The following is a 21,603-nucleotide window of genomic DNA, read 5'->3' as shown; positions in this document are numbered from 1 at the left end:
AAACTCAGGGTTGGAAACAGGCAATATACGGCTTAACGTCCCAACCAAAGGTCGGAGTGCTATAATTTGAATACTCCCCAGCAGGGACCCGGTGGTTTCTCAAAAATCTAACTCTATGAACACTAGACTTAAACATTAATCCTCTCGGTGAAAACATTTTTGTAGGAGTATGCGTTCACACGATGTTTTTGGTCCACGCACTACGGGAACAAATACTGATGACTAACAATATGTATAAGGGAATAAGCTAATCCCGTACGCGGTATACGGAAATCGTTTTTTTTTATATCTCTGGGTATTGTCCTTTCTCGAGCAATGCCGGGTGGCTTGCTAGACATCGATAAAAATGATTAGTGAAAGGTGGACATTCTGAATTTTGGCTGTTTTGTTGACGAATGTCCGAGTGACAGAGACATACCTGGCAGAGACCTAGGCCCTCGTAGCCACCCGCTGGAAAAATCTTTTCCTAACGCTCGATAAAGAAATAAAATTAAAGGATATATTTCCTATATATATGACATCTACTCGTTTACGTATCTATATTAGAGCATGCTCAATAATTTTACTTAAATCTGTAGTGAAATCTTAAAACTGTAGTGAATGAAGATTTTAAGGAAATTAAATAAATTTAATTTCCTTAAAATCTTCATTCACTACAGTTATTAGATAAATAAACAAGATTTCTTTGAGCGGTAAAGAACCAATCAATTAGTCAGAATCAACTGAGCGTAAATAATAAACTCTTCCTAACAGGGGAAGTTAAAATTAGATGCTTTTAAGTGCCATTCTCATGACTATGGGTTTTTGTTTCGCGTTCCAAGCCTAGATCAAATTGGAATTGGCTTGCCGACCATGTACTTGTACGTGAAACATTTTCGTATGCTTCAGGCTTTTGACGTGGTATTAATATTTAAAAATTCCCACAGATTCGCGAAAATCGCCCAGCCCCTATCTCGCATAGACGGTCTAGAAAAAAAGGGGCGTGACTGACGCACACCAAATCTAAAAAATTCTAAGAACTCTTCAAAGGTACTTGCAAGATACCGCTCCTTAGTTTACTTCAAGATGACGTCGTACCGAATGAAATTGGCGCTCAGCGACAGCGCTCAATCTTCTCTTTTCCATTTAAATGCTGGGAATTTAAATCATTATTGATTTAATTCGATAAAACGCCAAACTTCATGTCTAACTTCTCAGAAAAGCTACTTAATTGGCAGAGCTTGTTGACTAATGTCTCCAATTCTCGCCAATCGGTATCTATTAGTCCTCTTTCAATTATAAATGAGCATCCACTCGTACTTCGATGATTATTTCTACAACTCTGATGTCTATCAAGTTACAACCATTTCAGTGTAATCGGCAAAGAGCACGAATAAGCAATTACAACTATGAGCGGTGATTTTTTATTCCATAAATATTGCATTTCACCTATACGAAGACCGATTAACGATGAAACGTGACACACTTCAATAAATTTCCACTGGGGACAATAGTCAATAAAAATGATTTCTGATGGCGTTTAATGCCAAAGGTGTAACAAGCTATAAAGTTGTATTTTCCGATCGGAATGACCCTGTTTGTGAATATCGTGTGACAACTCATATGTGCGTGCCGATTGAAAGGTGTTCGGCCGTAGACTATTACAATCCATTCTACTATCAGTAATAGCTGAATTATTCTGAATGACTGGTCTGCCACTATCGCGGTCACGTATGACGTAAGGAATTTAAAAAAAGGATAGTCAATACAAGCCAATATATCAACAGCAATCTTAAAGTATTTCGCTTCAATTCGACCACAGTGGGTCAGTGGCTAGAGCATTGGCTCTCCAGCCTTTGGATCTGGATTATTCATTCTATCACATTTGAGGAAATTTGAAGGCCATTGGACTATATGACTCCGAGTTTCAAGACATAGAGCATCTCTACGGTTCATTTAATAAGTATGACTTTAGCCAGATCGCCATATACGACAAAAAAAATCAAGTTGAGTTAAATATGAAATAGGCGGCAGTTGAGCAGGTTTGATCCAAACTGTGGATCTGGGTTCAAATTCCCGCGGCGGTTAAGATTAATCACTGCATTCTCCATCCCTCTTGAGTGCTTTGTGGAGGGCACTACAAGGACAGCAGTCCATTCGCTGAATGAGCCGTGGTCCCCATGGCGCCTTCAGTTAAGACCAAGGCCGTAGCCAGGGGGGGATGAAGGGGGATTGATCCCCCCCCCCCCCGAAATGAAAAAAATTAAACAGATAGGTACCTTATGCTCGCTTGGTGCTTACACGACGATATTATATAGCGGCGCAGGGACATCTAGTAGTCCAATGTGACTTAAGTCAATAATTATCCAAGCGACTTTGTAGGTGCAGTGTGTGTAGTTGTAGTGCAGTGTGTGTAATTATAGTGCTGTGAATTAGTAGAGAGGTGAGTGACTTATAAGCCTCCTGAGGACCGCAGAATTGACATCGACACCGAGGAGTTAATTCATTTGTTCGCTGCAAAGAAAGCTAGAAGGCTAAATTCAATTTTTTAATAATATTTTTATATTTTCCTTTACGGGTTTATAATAAATATTTATATTTTACCGTATACGCTATTATATTTATCTTATAAAAATAATTTTACGTTTGTCTACTATTCCATAACCCCCTCCCCCTCCCCCGAAAATATTTTTGGCTACGGCCTTGGTTAAGACTAATACAAGGTTTTCTCTTCACCCATATTTCTCGACTCTTCTCTCTAGGCGCAAATGACCTCACCTGTTGGTAGCCTCCTCCGAATAGAACACCAGATGATAGTCATATTAAACTTTAGTACCGTATTTCAGTTTTGTCAACTATTTAAAAGGAAATTGTCTATCTTTATGTCTCTTACTCTTTTATTTTTGATGCTTGTGACATTGGCTAGCCTATGCAGTTTTAAGTAATATTCCTATAATAATTTGATCCAATAAATTTCCTACCCAGAGAGAAAAGGTGATTTCACGCTATAACATTCGAGCATTTTCCCAGGAAAAATGCACGTATTGGCAATGTCATATCGTACCCCCGTACGCGAGACGTCGATATTGAAGTGACATTTATCAGTGGGGGAGTTATCACAGTTCCGAATGAAATCCTTGGTATCCCATCCCGGTATATTATCCTCTACAGCAGTGGTTCCCAACCTTTTTTCCTCCCGCACCCATCTATATGTATGTAACTAATATTGTACCCCCAAAAATGTAACGTGCACATTTTATAACATAATTTCACTGCGGATACCTGACACTTTTAGTTATAAATGATTTTATAAATGGAAACTTTGTTTTAAATACCCCATATAATCATCATCATCATCATCACTGGTCAACAATCCTAGGATTGGTTTGACACAGCTCTCCACTCAGTTCTCCAATCAGCTAATCTTTTCACACCTACGTATTTCTTCTTTTTCACATCTATCTTTACTTGTTCCATATATTTTGTTCGGGGTCTTCCTTTTCCATTCTTGCCTTCCACTTGTCCTTCGACGATTGTCTTCATCAGGCCATCATGTCTCAAGATGTGACCTATAAGGTTGTTCCGTCTTCTTATTAAGGTTTTCATGAGGCCTCTCTTCTCTCCTACCCTTCTTAGGACTTCCTCGTTACTAACTCGGTCGATCCATTTGATTTTCATCATTCTTCTGTAGCACCACATTTCAAAGGCCTCTATCCTTGCTTTCTCCGCTGCGGTCATTGTCCATGCCTCACTTCCGTATAGGAGCATACTCTAGATGTAGGTTCTTATAAATTGTTTCTTTACTTCCATATTTAAGTTTCCCGCTGTAAGCAGGTCTCTCTTTTGGTGGAATGCTCTCTTCGCCTGGGCTATTCTGCTGATAATTTCTTTCTTGCTTCTCCCGTCACTAGTTATCTTGCTTCCCAAATAACAGAATTCATCCACCTCTATCAGTTTTTGCCTCCCTATTTTAATGTTGGTCTTGACTTCTTCTCTTCTGCTGCATACTAAGATCTTGGTTTCCTTCGTGCTTATTTTCAGTTGATATCTACCCATTACTTTACCCATATTAACCAGAATATTTTTCAAATCCTTCTCTGTTTCTGCTATAACGGCTATGTCATCGGCAAATCTTAGCATGCTAATTTTTTCTCCATGGACTCCCAATTCCTTTTCTTTGATTTCATTAGTGGCTTTTTCAATGTAAACGTTGAAAATTACCGCAACCCGGTGGACGCACTCGGTGGCTTTAAGCTCAGCCGCGAGCCCCATATAATGTTTACATATTTCCTGGTTAAGAGATACATAGTTCCTGGCGTCCGCCATTACCGATTATTTTCGGTGTACCCCCACTGCTTCGTATCACTGGTTGCTCTACAGGATGACCGCTTCATACCTTGCGTTACCCATTATCGCCGGTTTCAATTATATTCTGTAACTAAAAAACCACACTATCGTAGAATTATTGAATGATATCACAAGGAAATGGAATGCATAGTTGATTCATGTCTCAATATGTAGTATAGACTTCGGGCACCAACAATTAAAATCCTTGAAGCGCGAGTTGGCCTGGGTAAATTAACTTGCCCTCTTACCTTGAATGTGTGATTTCACATGCCTGTGGCTTAGGTAGAGGTGAGATCCACCCTCACCAATCCAAAACAACCTTCGGGTCGAATCACGTGAGTGAGGTGTCGAGTCGAGTGAGTGAGGTGGTATATGGAGTTATCAACCGGAAAAATCTTATAGGATCTCGGGAAAACATACATTTCTGCATGAAGGGTAATGGAACAGATTGGCAGCTGAACGGGGATTATGATCAATACGGTTAGAGTATTTACGGATAAGGGCTGTTAAAAGGGAATTTTACAGAACGTTCGTAGGGTTGAACATTACTGCTTGATGAGAAATTCTGAGTTTCTTATGATAAAAACGTTTGACTAAGTATTGATAATATTTTCTTATATTCTACGCTTTATTCACAATAAACAACCAGATGAAAACTTTCACATGGAAACGCTTAGCACTCTTTATTATGAATAGTTACAAATATTTAAATCCAGGTAAGTCGTAGTAGTTACTTAAAGAAATAAGGTAATTCTCATATTTGAAGGCCATGGCACTATATGATTCCGAGTTTCAAGACATAGCTTCGCTACAGTTCATTTAATAAGTATGACTTGAGCCAGGTGGCCATATACGAAAAAAAAACAATCTAGCTGAGTTAAATATGAAATAGACGGCAGTTGAGCAGGTGAATGGGAGCTTTGAACACAGGGAGTAAACCAGATTTCTACTCCAAATATATATATTCACTTCCCAACTCTCATCTATTCATGAAATGCAATGTACCTATGCCTCCTCATCGCCTATACTGTAGTTCTCTTCTTTCCATCTCAGCTTTCAGCATCCCACTTCCTTCACCTTGGTGCTTCATTGCCGATTCCCATATGTAATATCCAGCAGCAATTTTCCTCTTTCCTAACCACTTCTACCGAGGATGGATGAATGAAGATAGCTAGGCACTGAATATATTGAAATATTCACTCTGTAATTGAGGAAAATGTTTGTATGTCTTCACTTCACCTCGTGATCTTCGCATTTGGAAACAAGTGGAGAAGTCGCATCTATATCTTCCTCTCCAATGCCATCATGACTCGCGAAACCGTCTGGGAGAAAAAGGAAGCTAGAGGCTAGCTAATCTTTTGGTGCCTGTGTGATCTTCACGTTCGATCAATGCTGACGCAGATAAAAACTGTGCGACTTGCCGTCCTTCCATTTCAAGGTAAGATACAGAGCGAACATCTACAGTGTAATAACCCAAGCACACCGCCGATATAAAACATTGGGCTTGATTCCTAGATGACGTGCTGCTTACAAAATCATGATAAACGACCACCTGTCGTGCTAAATATTTTAGCCACGTCGGAGAGACAAGGAAGCGGTGTTATTTATCTATTAGTCTCAAGAACGTGACAACTGAATGAAGATAAGCAGTTCCTGATCGCCCTAAGGTGATCTAAAGAAAAAAGAGAGCAATAAAGTCAGCGAATATAGATCATGACGCAGAGATATATGAAACGAGTCGATTGGGTGCTTGAATTCTTCAAGCGGGTAATTAGGAGGGTGGGAACATTGTTGTGTCACGTGTTGTCGAGTCATGTGCCCATAAGTGGTTTAATATTCAAAAATTTCCCCGCCGTTTTTTGAAAGGGTAAGGAACTAAATTTTTCACTGTTAGAAATATTTGTTATTTTCAATGTGATTTTATTTGACGGATAATTGATTCTTTGATCCATTAAGTTAACCATTGACACATAATCGGAATAAGGTTTTAAAAATTTCAAGAGAGTGTTGATTATGTGGTTATTTTTCAACTGTTAAAGTTCATAAGCATTGTGATAAGCCACTCTTGAAAATACAACGCAGATTCTTTAGATAAATATATAAAGATATTCAACTTGCAAAACGAATATCCATAATGCAGTTTGTAAAATACTGAATTGTAACGATTCCTCTAATTTCTTTGGTCTTAAAAAATAGTTATTCTCAAGATATTCCATTTTGCAAAAAAGATTTGGCATATTTGATATCATAATCGTATCGAATTATCAAGTATACTGACACGTGTATTGAAATTACGCAATCCGATTGATTTACCTTCCAATCTTTGATCATCAACACTAAAATTCCTGGTCGACTATGTACGTGCATGCAAAATCCTATGTTATAACGATTCGATAAATTTTAAGAAAAAGCATATTCGATATGCATCAATCGTGAGACTACATGCAAAACATATTACCTTTGGGAATTGTGAGGAATACCAAGATGTACCAAGCACCAAATTTAATTGGTCCAACGGATACACTATTCAACTTGTGCCAATGTTATGTATTTGTTATAATAATCGAATACATTCTTCGATTATACTGGCATTTGTATCGTTGAATCCGCAATGCTATTGATTTAACTTACAGTCTATGGCTATCTTCCACATAATTATATTAGTCAACTATGTCCTTGGATGTAAAATCCTATATGTTAAAGCAATACGATATATTTTAAGAAAAAGTAGATTCGATTAATACCGATCGTGGGACTATACACAAAATATGTTTCATTTGGGCATTGTGAGGAATACCAAGATGTACCCATTTGCCAAATTTCATTGGACCAACGTATAAACTAATCAAGTTTTGCAAATTTGCGTATTTGATAGAATAATCGAATCGATCTTGCGATTACACTGCCATCTGTACTGTAAAATCCGCATGGCTATTGGTTTAATTTTCAGTCTGTGTGTCTACTATACAATACCTGGCCAACTATGCCCTTAGATGTAAAATCCTATATGTTATAGCGGTTCGATATATTTGAAGAAAAAGCATATTCGATATATATCGCACGTTAGACAACATACAGCGCATATTTCTGTTGGGCAGTGTGAGGAATACCAAGATGTGCACATTCGCCAAATTTCATTCGTCCAACGGGTATACTTTTCAAGTTATACCAATTTGTGTATATACTTTAATAATCGAATCGATTTTTCGATCATACTGACATCTGTACGGTAAAGTCGGCAATCCCATTGGTTTAATTTTCAGTCTATGGGTATCTACTATTTAATACCTAGTCAACTATGCCTGTGGATGTAAAATCCTACATGTTATAGCAATTCGATATACTTTAAGAAAAAGTAGATTCGATATATATCGAATGTTAGACTACGTGCAGAACAAATTTTCATTGGGCATTGTGAGGAATACCAATATGTACCCATTCACCAAAATTCATTGATCCAAAAGTAAATCTATTGAAGTTATGCCCATTTACGTATTTTCTATAATAATCGAATCGATTTTTCGATCATACTTACATCTGTACGGTAAAGTCCGCAACCCTTTAGGTTTAAAATACAGTCTATGGGTATCTACTATTTAATCCTTAGTTAACTATGTCCTTGGATGTAAAATCCTACATGTTATAGCAATTCGATACATTTTAAGAAAAAGTAGATTCGATATATATCGAATGTGAGACTACTTACAAAATAATTTTTCATTGGGCATCGTGAGGAATACCAATATGTACCCAATCACCAAATTTCATTGATCCAACGGTAAATCTATTGAAGTTATGCCCATTTACGTATTTGCTATAATAATCGAATCGATTTTTCGATCATACTGACATCTGTACTGTAAAATCCGCAAGGCTATTGGTTTAAAATCCAGTCAATGGGTATCTACTATTTAATCCCTAGTAAACTATGTCCTTGGATGTAAAATCCTACATGTTATAGCAATTCGATACATTTTAAGAAAAAGTAGATTCGATATATATCGAATGTGAGACTACGTACAAAACAAATTTTCGATGGGCATCGTGAGGAATACCAATATATACCCATTCACCAAATTTCATTGATCCAACGGTAAATCTATGGAAGTTATGCCCATTTACGTATTTGCTATAATAATCGAATCGATTTTTCGATCATACTGACATCTGTACTGTTAAATCCGCAAGGCTATTGGTTTAAAATCCAGTCAATGGGTATCTACTATTTAATCCCTAGTAAACTATGTCCTTGGATGTAAAATCCTACATGTTATAGCAATTCGATACATTTTAAGAAAAAGTAGATTCGATATATATCGAATGTGAGACTACGTACAAAACAAATTTTCATTGGGCATCGTGAGGAATACCAATATGTACACATTCACCAAATTTCATTGATCCAACGGTAAATCTATTGAAGTTATGCCCATTTACGTATTTGCTATAATAATCGAATCGATTTTTCGATCATACTGACATCTGTACTGTAAAATCCGCAAGGCTATTGGTTTAAAATCCAGTCAATGGGTATCTACTATTTAATCCCTAGTAAACTATGTCCTTGAATGTTAAATCCTACATGTTATAGCAATTCGATATATTTTAAGAAAAAGTAGATTCGATATATATCGAACGTGAGACTGAATACAAAACATACTACCATAGAGTATCGTGGGGAATACCAAGATGTACCTGTTTACCAAGTTTCATTGGTCCAACGTACACACTTATCAAGTTATGCCAATTTGCGTATTTGCTATACTAATCGAATCGTACTTTAGACACTGCTGACATCTGTACTGTAAAATCCGCAATCCTATTGATATCCCTTCTATGGTCACTCCCTTATCCCTGCCTTCTCTAATGTCCCCGCTTTCAAAATTTAGCCTATGTTCTTATATTGGTGACGTGGACAGACGGGATGCGTGTATTTCTTACGGGAGCCTCATACAAAAAGATATAAATTCAAATCGATGTATCTTCAGTAGGAAACATAATTCATCTAAATAATTTATGTGTGCGCATAATTCATTTTTTTCCTTACATATTGTTAAAATTTTTATTTCCGTAACTATGTAAATAAGCCCAAAAAATGGCTCAATCGAATACAACCTTGTATCGATCATAACTTCGAGTCTAATCAATCGATTCGCCTGATTTAACTTTTGTCGGATGAATGACATTTTCAGTCGTATTTTGTATGACATTCATGTTCAAAACTTGAATAATAAAAAAGTTATTAGCGATTAAAGCGTATCCAAGGAGATTCGTATCGATATAACTCGCACATGAATCGATCGAGCGAAATGGTCATCATTGCAAAAGTTGACCATTGTGATAAAAGTATAACTCTGAAAATTTCATTCCTCTAGCTTAAACGGTTGCTAAGATATTCAAGATTGCATGCTCCACAAAAAAATGGCGACAATGATTTTTCGCTTGAAGGACATTTTTCGGTATTTAATTATTAATTAACCAAGAGGGGTACGGCGAAAGTAAGCTCAAACGTGAGGGTTCGGAGAACCCTCTAACGGTTTTTCTTGGAGATTCCAAATTTTCATATGGCACATGTCTCAACGCCGAAATCCAATATTGAAAATTCGACCACCTCTACAATGGAAAGTCGAAATCGTTTATTCCTCGGAATTGTTTCGACGTATGAAGATTCCAAGATAGCCAAAAAATTAACCAAAACATTCTCTAACTTTTTGGCAAAGGAATTTGTCGTACGATTATTGCAAATTGGTCAAAAAAATTCCTAAAGTTTTCCCATAAGAAAAGCATTGAGAGCATTCAAACAGTAATAAAAAATACTAAATATCAATTCGTCGCTATGGCAACCACACCAAAAAATCGACCAAAAAATCTAGTCCATGTCCATTGAATATCATGTTCCTCGGACGTTTTAAAGTACAAAATTAAAGCGATAAAGTCGTAGTTCCATAAGGCTCCCATGTTAATTCAAGTCGATATATCTCGAAAACTAATCGACTTTTTCAACTTTTCAGATTTTTCCTCCCGATGAATTTTTTTTTACTTTTACGTCCAATATTCCATATACCCACACCTATCACAGTTTGGGCTACTAATTTGTGTCAATCACCCAATCAATCAATTACTTTCCCACTTTATATATGTAACGAGTCGATTGGGCGCTTGAATTCATCAAGCGGGTAATTAGGGGGGGTGGAAACATAGTTGTGTCACATATTTTCGAGTCATGTGCCCATAAGTGGTATAATATTCAAATATTTCCCCGCCGTTTTTTGAAAGGGTAAGGAACTAAATTTTTCACTGTTAGAAATATTTGTTATTTTCAATATGATTTTATTTGACGGATAATTGATTCTTTGATCCATTAAGTTAACCATTGACACATAATCGGAATAAGGTTTTAAAAATTTCAAGAGAGTGTTGATTATGTGGTTATTTTTCAACTGTTAAAGTCCATAAGCATTGTGATAAGCCACTCTTGAAAATACAACGCAGATTCTTTAGATAAATATATAAAGATATTCCACTTGCAAAACGAATGTCCATAATGCAGTTTGTAAAATACTGAATTGTAACGATTCCTCTAATTTCTTTGGTCTTAAAAAATAGTTATTCCAATTTGCAAATAGGATTTGGCATATTTGCTATCATAATCGTATCGAATTATCAAGTATACTGACACGTGCATTGAAAATACGCAATCCGATTGATTTACCTTCCAATCTTTGATCATCAACACTAAAATTCCTGGTCGACTATGTACGTGCATGCAAAATCCTATGTTATAACGATTCGATATATTTTAAGAAAAAGCATATTCGATATGCATCAATCGTGAGACTACATGCAAAACATATTACCTTTGGGAATTGTGAGGAATACCAAGATGTACCAAGCACCAAATTTAATTGGGCCAACGGATACACTATTCAACTTGTGCCAATGTTATGTATTTGTTATAATAATCGAATCCATTCTTCGATTATACTGGCATTTGTATTGTTGAATCCGCAATGCTATTGATTTAACTTACAGTCTATGGCTATCTTCCTCATAATTATATTGGTCAACTATGTCCTTGGATGTAAAATCCTATATGTTATAGCATTACGATATATTTTAAGAAAAAGTAGATTCGATTAATACCGAACGTGAGACTATACACAAAATATGTTTCATTTGGGCATTGTGAGGAATACCAAGATGTACCCATTTGCCAAATTTCATTGGTCCAACGTATAAACTAATCAAGTTTCGCAAATTTGCGTATTTGATAGAATAATCGAATCGATCTTGCGATTACACTGCCATCTGTACTGTAAAATCCGCAATGCTATTGGTTTAATTTTCAGTCTGTGTATCTACTATACAATACCTGGCCAACTATGCCCTTGGATGTAAAATCCTATATGTTATAGCGGTTCGATATATTTGAAGAAAAAGCATATTCGATATATATCGCACGTTAGACAACATACAAAGCATATTTCTGTTGGGCAGTGTGAGGATTACCAAGATGTGCACATTCGCCAAATTTCATTGGTCCAACGGGTATACTTTTCAAGTTATACCAATTTGTGTATATGCTATAATAATCGAATCGATTTTTCGATCATACTGACATCTGTACGGTAAAGTCCGCAATCCCATTGGTTTAATTTTCAGTCTATGGGTATCTACTATTTAATACCTGGTCAACTATGCCTGTGGATGTAAAATCCTACATGTATTAGCAATTCGATATACTTTAAGAAAAAGTAGATTCGATATATATCGAATGTGAGACTACGTACAAAACAAATTTTCATTGGGCATTGTGAGGAATACCAATATGTACCCATTCACCAAATTTCATTGATCCAACGGTAAATCTATTGTAGTTATGCATATTTACGTATTTGCTATAATAATCGAATCGATTTTTCGATCATACTGACATCTGTACTGTAAAATCCGCAAGGCTATTGGTTTAAAATCCAGTCAATGGGTATCTACTATTTAATCCCTAGTAAACTATGTCCTTGGATGTAATATCCTACATGTTATAGCAATTCGATACATTTTAAGAAAAAGTAGATTCGATATATATCGAATGTGAGACTACGTACAAAACAAATTTTCATTGGGCATCGTGAGGAATACCAATATGTACCCAATCACCAATTTTCATTGATCGAACGGTAAATCTATGGAAGTTATGCCCATTTACGTATTTGCTATAATAATCGAATCGATTTTTCGATCATACTGACATCTGTACTGTAAAATCCGCAATGCTATTGGTTTTAAATCCAGTCTATGGGTATCTTCTATTTAATCCCTAGTAAACTATGTCCTTGAATGTTAAATCCTACATGTTATAGCAATTCGATATATTTTAAGAAAAAGTAGATTCGATATATATCGAACGTGAGACTGAATACAAAACCATAGAGTATCGTGAGGAATACCAAGATGTACCTGTTTACCAAGTTTCATTGGTCCAACGTATATACTTATCAAGTTATGCCAATTTGCGTATTTGCTATACTAATCGAATCGTACTTTAGACACTGCTGACATCTGTACTGTAAAATCCGCAATCCTATTGATATCCCTTCTATGGTCACTCCCTTATCCCTGCCTTCTCTAATATCCCCGCTTTCAAAATTTAGCCTATGTTCTTATATTGGTGACGTAGACAGACGGGATGCGTGTATTTCTTACGGGGGCCTAATACAAAAATATATGAATTCAAATCGATGTATCTTCATTAGGAAACATAATTCATCTAAATAATTTATGTGTGCGCATAATTCATTTTTTTCCTTACATATTGTTAAAATTTTTATTTCCGTAACTATGTAAATAAGCCCAAAAAATGGCTCAATCGAATACAACCTTGTATCGATCATAACTTCGAGTCTAATCAATCGATTCGCCTGATTTAACTTTTGTCGGATGAATGACATTTTCAGTCGTATTTTGTATGACATTCATGTTCAAAACTTGATTAATAAAAAATTTATTAGCGATTAAAGCGTATCCAAGGAGATTCGTATCGATATAACTCGCACATGAATCGATCGAGCGGAATGGTCATCATTGCAAAAGTTGACCATTTTAATAATATTATTACTCTGAAAATTTCATTCCTCTAGCTTAAACGGTTGCTAAGATATTCAAGATTGCATGCTCCACAAAAAAATGGCGACAATGATTTTTCGCTAGCAGGACATTTTTTGGAATTTAATTATTAATTAACCAAGAGGGATACGGCGAAAGTAAGCTCAAACGTGAGGGTTCGGAGAACCCTCTAACGGTTTTTCTTGGAGATTCCAAATTTTCATATGGCACATGTCTCAACGCCGAAATCCAAGATTGAAAATTCGACCACCTCTACAATGGAAAGTCGAAATCGTTTATTCCTCGGAATTGTTTCGACATATGAAAATTCCGAGATAGCCAAAAAATCAACCAAAAAATCTAGTATCTTGCGTTTCAAGGAATTTGTCCTGTGATGATTGCAAGTTGGTCAAAAAAATTCTTTACGTAGTGCCATAAGAAAAGCATGGGGCACTTTCAAAAAATCATAAAAAATACTAAATATCAAATTATCGCAATGACAACCACACCAAAAAATCAACCAAAAAATCTTGTTTATGTCAAGGGAATCTCATGTTCCTCACATATTTAGAAATACATAATAAAAGTGAAAAAGTTTTAGTCCCATAAGGCCCCCATGTTAATTCAAGTCGATATATCTCGAAAACTAATCGACTTTTTAAAGTTTTCAGATTTTTCCTCCCGATGAATATTTTTTTACTTTTACGTCCAATATTCCATATACCCACACCTATCACAGTTTGGGCTGCTAATTTGTATCAATCACCCAATCAATGAGTCAGTTTCTAGCTATATAGGGGGGCGTCAACAGCCTTCTTCCTTATCGCAGAATTATACTGGAGAAAAAACTTTATTTTAACCTCCCGATCGAGACTGCAATGGTGACTTATTGATGGATAAATTTAAAAACACACGAACATATTCCAATGCATACACTAAACATTGGAATAAAAATAAAGTGAAAACCCGGGAATAAACACAAATTACTAGGCATTCGATTCTATTATCGGTGGCGATTGACAGGTCTTCATTTAGATACGATCTATTTTTAAAACACGCTTCACCGTAGCGATCTAAAGACAAATTTTTTTTTACGATTTTTGAAGACAGGCATGTTTCCGTGCCTCTTTCAACCTTCCAAGACTGTGCGGGGGTAACTCAGTTTCCCCACATTATTTAGAGGATCAGATGTCATGAGACCTTTAAAAAAAGATTCTACTAAGCTCTAATGGCTGTAAAATGAAATATAGCCTCATTTTTATCACCCTAGGGATCACCGTATCACCTGTCTATTAGTCCCATAACCAGACAGTATTTACCTATTAGTACATCGCGCTAAATATTGTTGTACACACACTTTTAGTAATGCTATTAATAATAATAATAATTAAAACCCAAAGTTGTGAACATTAATAAGGCAAATGTTTATGTCACTCTTTATTCTAGCAAATTATACGCTAAAAGGCATTAGTATTTGATTAATTCTCAATTGCCGCAGAAAAATAAGTTATATAAATAGTTCAAATACAAAATAAATGTTTAAAGAAACGTCATTTATAAGTTTCCAACAATATCCAAGGCAATAAAACTCACTACAAAAAGGGCTGCTATATAGTCGTTGTCAGAAGAAAGGAGAAGCCCATACAAAATGTGCACAAGCGAAGCATAAGATGAAGACGACGTGAGTGACTCAACTAGTCTCTCAAGGTCTCGGTCACAATAGTGGGCTGAAATGCGCAATCACACGCAGCTGCGGAAAATTTGCAGTTCTATTCAAAGAAAAGAGTTTCTCACGGAGGGCGCGCGCCGGAGCGACCAAGTGCTGGAATGCTATGGTCCAAAAATTCACAAAAATACGCGAGAATTAAAAAACTGTGCCCGGTAAAAAAGCAACATCGATAATTGATTAAGTAAAATTTTTAATTTCCACAGATTTATTTCAGACCAGTCCTACGTTTATGTGGCTTGATTACGCCACAGTGTGGTGAGTCGCATTGTGGGAGTCTGAAATAAATACGTTGAAATTATAAATTTTACTTATTCATCAATGAATGTCCAATATTTCCACCACAAAAAAACTGAATCAATTGAAAAAAATCAATTGTTCATTAATCGAAGCAACATAGATTATTTTTGTTAGTCTTTGCATGCTTTAATTTTTTTCTTATATATTTCGTAGATTTTTTTCAATTTTCTGACTTACTAAACTGTAATTTTACGATTCCATGCAAGTAAAATTAGAATGCCATATCGTAGAGCTCATTTCCACGCCCGCACATCACATGCTGAGAATTTAAAATTTTTATACATATGTAGTTCTTGTGAATTTTTTTCCATAATAAGTTCTTAACTGCACTGCTATCACAACACCGTGAAAAACAAGTAGCCTTCCATAAATGAAAGTGATTTTGTATAATCCACTTAAACCCACAGTTTACGAAAGCCACAATATTTGTAAAATAAGTTGTATCATTCATGAAGTTGCAACTTACCAAGATATGTATTTAAAAAACAGAGAATTTATACCTAAGTAGCCAGGCAGAAAACGAATCTATGTGACGCTTTTTTTTAGAGTTCTCGCGCCGTGATTATAAAGCTCAATGAAGTAAGTTCAGTAATCATCAAAACATAGAATGTAAGATAATGTTAGATAAATATCCATAATTTCAAGTTCATACACCACAAAACTTTTTCCTCAATTATTTCCTAAAGAAGCTTAGTTTAACATCAGACACTACAATGAAAGATATAAATAAATCATGTAAAACGCACGTAATATCACACGATTTCTGCATTTTTTAAATTATAGCATCGTATTTCTTTGAACAAACATCAATTTGATCGATAACCCCTATTAGCACGAGGGGATTAGTCAAAATCCCCATAGATAGTGAGAGGATACGTCGCGGTCGATTGTCGAGAGATTTGGAGGAAAGTAATCTACTTGAAGAAATTAAGACATTCTGTGCGTGGATAAAGAAGGAAAAGTCATCCTATGATATAAAAAAAGTCGCTTTTGAAATGCAATATGTACGGAAAACAAGGAAAGAGAGGAAATAAAGAGAGCAGGAGGGTTTTCTTCCTAAAGCCGTTAGGTGTCACAGTAGCATTTCCATTTAAACTGTGAAGCAGTTAAAACCTCCACGTTTGCTTTCGTGCTTCTCAACGGTAATTCATAATGATCGATTACCACGCCGATCTACTCGTAAGAAGGATTGAAATCTAGTTCCCTGTGCCAAGTTTTGCACGTGGAAGGCACTCCCTCACTTTGAAAATGAAGAAAATAATTTGCCAATCCATTTCACAATTTTGATGTTTCCACAAGTAATGAACTAAATAGAACGTGACTGTAAATAGGCATTATGGTCATCTTAGTAGGAAATGGCATTAAAATTATCTCATTGCTCTTATGCCTCAATCACTTACATTTTAGAACCTCTTGCATTAACTCCTTGCATCGAAGATTATGCCATTTGAATATATATAAAATCGATGAAGTAATGATGGATGAAATTTATAAAGGCTGTTTTACACGTGGCACGTCATTGCGCAGGGTAGCACGGGAAAAAATGATGAAATTGCGAAAATGCGAGCTCGGAACTAGAGAATTATTTTGCCATCTCATATCCATGCATTCTCGCATTCGTTCTAGCAATTCACCGCTTTGCACGACGCAATTTTGTATGCGTTTTCGTACGTGCCTCAGATTGCGCAATGAAGTACCCCGTGTAAATCGGCCTTAACAAGCATTACAGGCGTATGAAATCTTTCCGGATTTGGCATCGGGTAAGGCTGTTTAACCCTCTAAGGTCCATAAAGATTGCAGTAATTAGATTTCATAACAAAATATATTTTACGGCTAATTTTAATGCGAAGATTCCAAAAACATTTAAATGAAAGCGATATCCCTAATAGTTTCTGAGACAGTCTTGGACGCGAAATGATACCAACCCTCGCTCATTTTAGTCCCATAACATAAAGACGCTAATTTTGTAAAAAAATTAAAGTACAAACGCGGATTTATTCGTACTAACTCCACAGGCCAGGTTCTCACAAAGAATAAAACGTAAGTCCTGTTATAGTTGACCTTCTCATCGATTTGCTATAAACTATCAAATTTCCACTTCGTAAACAGTGTTTCAAGTGAATGTTTGTAACAATGTGGAAACTACAATATCTAAATCAGGGGCGGATCCAGGATTTCTTTCTGGGGAGGGGGCACAAGCAAGGCCGTATCCAGGATTTTGTTCTGGGGGGGGGGGGAGGACAAGGATACCTCGTAATACAAAACTAACGCAATGATAATGGGACCGTATTAAAGTCTTGCATATTTTTTAAGGATCTGGGGGGGCACGTGCCCCCGTGACCCCCCCCCCCCCCCTAGACCCGCCTATGATCTATAGGATATGACAAAAAGAATTCAAAGCTAGAAGCATAGAGTAAGTATATAAGTAGAGTGAACATGGCGGGCGACCGTGGGTGAGGAGGGAAGGGAGAGGAGGGGAGGGGGACGGCCTCAGCCATCTGTTGCGCCGCGTCGCGCGAGCCGCATCGCTTAGCGCCACTCTTGGCGCCAGGCTGCGCGGGCCGCAAAGCCTAAATGGTGCAAGATATGTAAAAACCGATGAAATTTTAGAACTACGGAACATAACTTCCCCTGATTACCCTAATCTTGACAGTTTTAGCGAAATCGTATGACAAATGAAGGGTGCTGGGATTTAGGCGCCTCTCGTTAACTAATTATTTAATTTATTTTTTTTATTTTTTTCCTATCCTTGTATACCCGAGGGTCATTGAAATCCGGTTGACGATTTTGAAATTTAAAAAAAAATGTTTTTTTTGGACAGCCTAATGGAGCATGTTCCTACATGAGAGCAAGGTTGGATGTTGACAGCGATAGAGAAGTTATTTACAGCGTTGGAAGCATTCGAAATTTGGTGCCACTGAAGAATGATGAAGATAAAATGATAGACCGATTAAGTAATGGGTAAGAGCTAAGAATAATGGGAGAAGAGAATTCTTCAAAAAAGTTCAAAAAAGAAGAAGAAGGTACAACTTAGTTGGTCACATTATGAGCCTTGATGGCCTGATGAAAAATGTTGTAGAAGGACAGGTGGAAGGAAAGAAGGGCAAGTGAGGGCCCCGAATGAGTTACATAGGACAGATTATAAAGGATATAAAAAAGAGGAAATACGTTGCTATGAAAAAGCTAGCGGGCAGGAGAGAGGAATGGAGAGCTGCGTCAAAGCAATCTCAGGATTGTTAACGTAAAATGTTGATTTCTACGTAATTATGGCGTCGCCTTATATCTTATCCAAATAATGAATGAATTTTAATTGAATAAGGCAGATATCTGATAGAACGTTTTAATCGTAACAGTATTGCAAGATCCTTCCATATCTTGATCAATATAACATATAAATGGTAAACACGTTCCATAAAGCTAATAACCATACGCAAAAATCAAGTACATACTCATTAATATAAGAGTCCTAGTAATAACGTCTGATTATTGGCGGAACATTGATGACAGTTTGCATATAATGCGCATAAATAAAAATGCATTGTATTAGATGAATAGCGGATATTGGGTAAAGCTAATAAATCACTATCAGTTTTAATTTTAAATGAGAGAACTTTAAATATAAGAATTCAGAGAAAACATTATTGCACTAACTTACACGAGAGATATGATAATCGTCGTCAAGCACCGCACGGGAAACAAGATAAAAACTGTTTGGACTAATGCTCCACACACTTGGAAGGAAAAAAATTATTTTTCTAACTTAATAGCTGTACTCTTAATGTTGGGAGGAGTGAAAAGAGTATAGTAAACAAAAAGGGTCACAGCAAATAGGGAAGTTCACCGGAAAAAAACTTCATAAATGCTAGTTGGTGGCAGCGCAACCTTGAAGAAGAGAGCAAACATAATAAAGGTATCGAAAATACCTATATCCGGCTGTGATGATAACAGTTGATGAACGAAATAACCAAAGGCATGAAAGTTATTCACATCGATTCGAAGTGGAAAATCGATGTGGAAAAAATCTCGGTAAAGAATAAAATTAACTAAAGGTGAAATAAAATGAATTGTCAAACTAAAAAATCAAAACGCAGACCGAATTCCACAAGAAATATAGACATTACAGCAGGTATGATAGAAAAAATTAAGTTGGAGCACACTTTCACTAAATTCATTCAATTAAATGAATAATGTCAGTTCGATATCACCAAGCAGCGGCGGATCTATGGGCGGGTTAAGGGGTCTAAGGCCCTCCCCCTTGAATATCCAATTTACACTATATAGAATGGTAATTTTTTTCGCACCCGCAATACTGCTGTGAGGTTACCCCCTACTTAGCTCCCCCCCTTGTCCCTATCCTAGATCCGCCACTGTCACCAAGTATGAGAGTTTCATGGACATGCTTGAAAAATACCATCAATAAAATATCGCTAGAAACGTCACGCTGTTGTAGGCTCGGTGAGTTAGAAGTTCAGCCTTCGTCTTCAAAACAAACACGAACCGCATCGCTAGCGATACGAATACAAGAGTAATCAATGGAGAATTGTGTTTGTTTTTGTGCTTGCTTTTCATGCGAAAAAATAGTTCATTATTGAACAGCATCAAATATCTTTTGACAATACATTTGAAATGTCGTAAAAGGTCGAATTATTTAACTACATTACTGCTAATTGAGTATATCAATTCTGACAGAACGATATTGCTAGGATTCTATCAAATAAACCTTCGTTTATTCATTTAAAAATAATCTTATAGCCGCAAAATTACTCTGATATCCATCCATCTTGATTGAAGACAATCTATTTAACAGTGCGGTCAGCTAGAAAAGGTTAAAATAGACTGTTTTAAAAATATATAAGCGAGGAATTTTCCTCATACTGAGCACCCTTACCATGATTTTTCAGCATCAATGGATGTCATATATGAAATCAAAACTTTTCTTTAACAAAATATGCAAATAATATTTATTTTTTTCGTTTAGTCGCGATGGAACCCAATTGGAATAAGAAATTATTGATAGTTTGGGAATTATGCCCTTGGAACATGGGATACTTAAAATGAGGATTAATGACAAATAATAAGCATTACAGGCCATATCTTGAGACATGTTGGTCTAATGGAGCAATCGTTGAGGGACAAGTAGATGGCAAGAGCGGAAAAGGAAGACCTCGAATGAAATATGTGGAACAGGTAAAGAAGGATTGAAAGAGAAGAAGAAGGTAGGTGTGAAAAGATTAGCTGATAGGAAAATTGAGTGGAGAGCTGCGTCAAACCAATCTTAGGATTCTCGACCAATGATGATGAATAGGCATTATTATACCATACAGTATTTCATTGATTCTACTGGAATATGTAGGCGGAAGACACCTGCACCGCGAGTAATGTCGCAAGAGAACAGCGTCCGTTTCCGCACTGTACCTTGTTGAGTTGTCGGGCACCGGAGAGACAATTAGCGTGCACCACGCCCACTCTAGCGAAGGTGGGGCGCCTTCGCGTAGCGAGGAAGATCGCGCAGTGATGCGCCGGACGTGGGTGGCCGAAACCGTGGTCGAGGAGACAGAGGAGGAGGACGAGGAAGAATATGAGCAGTTCCTGGGGCTCGTGAGGGCAGGGTGGGCTGCGGTGAGCTCCCGTCGCCGGCGGAGGGCGAAGCAGCATCCGCCCGCGGAGACACAACGACCCCATCAAGTTGGCCGAAGAGAGATTGGTGAAGCCGAGGCTATCAAGTTCGGCCCACGGAGGGAGGTATTGTTAACGGTGCGGTAATAGTGGGACTAATTCAGCCAAAATCTCACTGTCAGTTCCTCCATTATCTAAAGCTAATTCCCGGGACCAGCCACGGGGATAACTTTACGGGAGTCACCCGCATTGCACAAAATTGTGCGAAATTTTTCGCATACATCAGAGTCGTATCATATCTCACCACAACAATAACCAAATTGCATCCTTTAGAAGGTTGGGCCGAGAAAATAAATATTAATGAATATGCTAATTTCATTAAAATTTCAAAATATGTTCCATTAATTGTGTTCCCGCTTACATCTTACTTTCTTCTGCAATTAGGCTTTCCTTTAGGATACGAAAAGTGTTCATGCCAGCTTATGCAAGTCGTTTTCATTATAACGATGCAAAATTCACGTTAGCATAAGAAT

At 36.8% G+C, this 21,603-nt stretch overlaps 1 protein-coding gene across 2 annotated transcripts in view; it reads left to right on the top strand.

The window, feature by feature from the left end:
- The window catches only part of LOC124161083 (phospholipid-transporting ATPase IF-like), a 143,726-nt gene that overhangs the window by 85,127 nt on the left and 36,996 nt on the right, over positions 1-21,603 (top strand). The gene's annotated exons all lie outside the window — the stretch shown is intronic.

Source organism: Ischnura elegans, chromosome 6 (genome assembly GCF_921293095.1).
Source record: "Ischnura elegans chromosome 6, ioIscEleg1.1, whole genome shotgun sequence".
Taxonomy (NCBI): Eukaryota; Metazoa; Arthropoda; class Insecta; order Odonata; family Coenagrionidae; genus Ischnura; species Ischnura elegans.
Note: the sequence above shows the minus strand (reverse complement) of the source record. Positions and strands in the feature narration are given on the sequence as shown.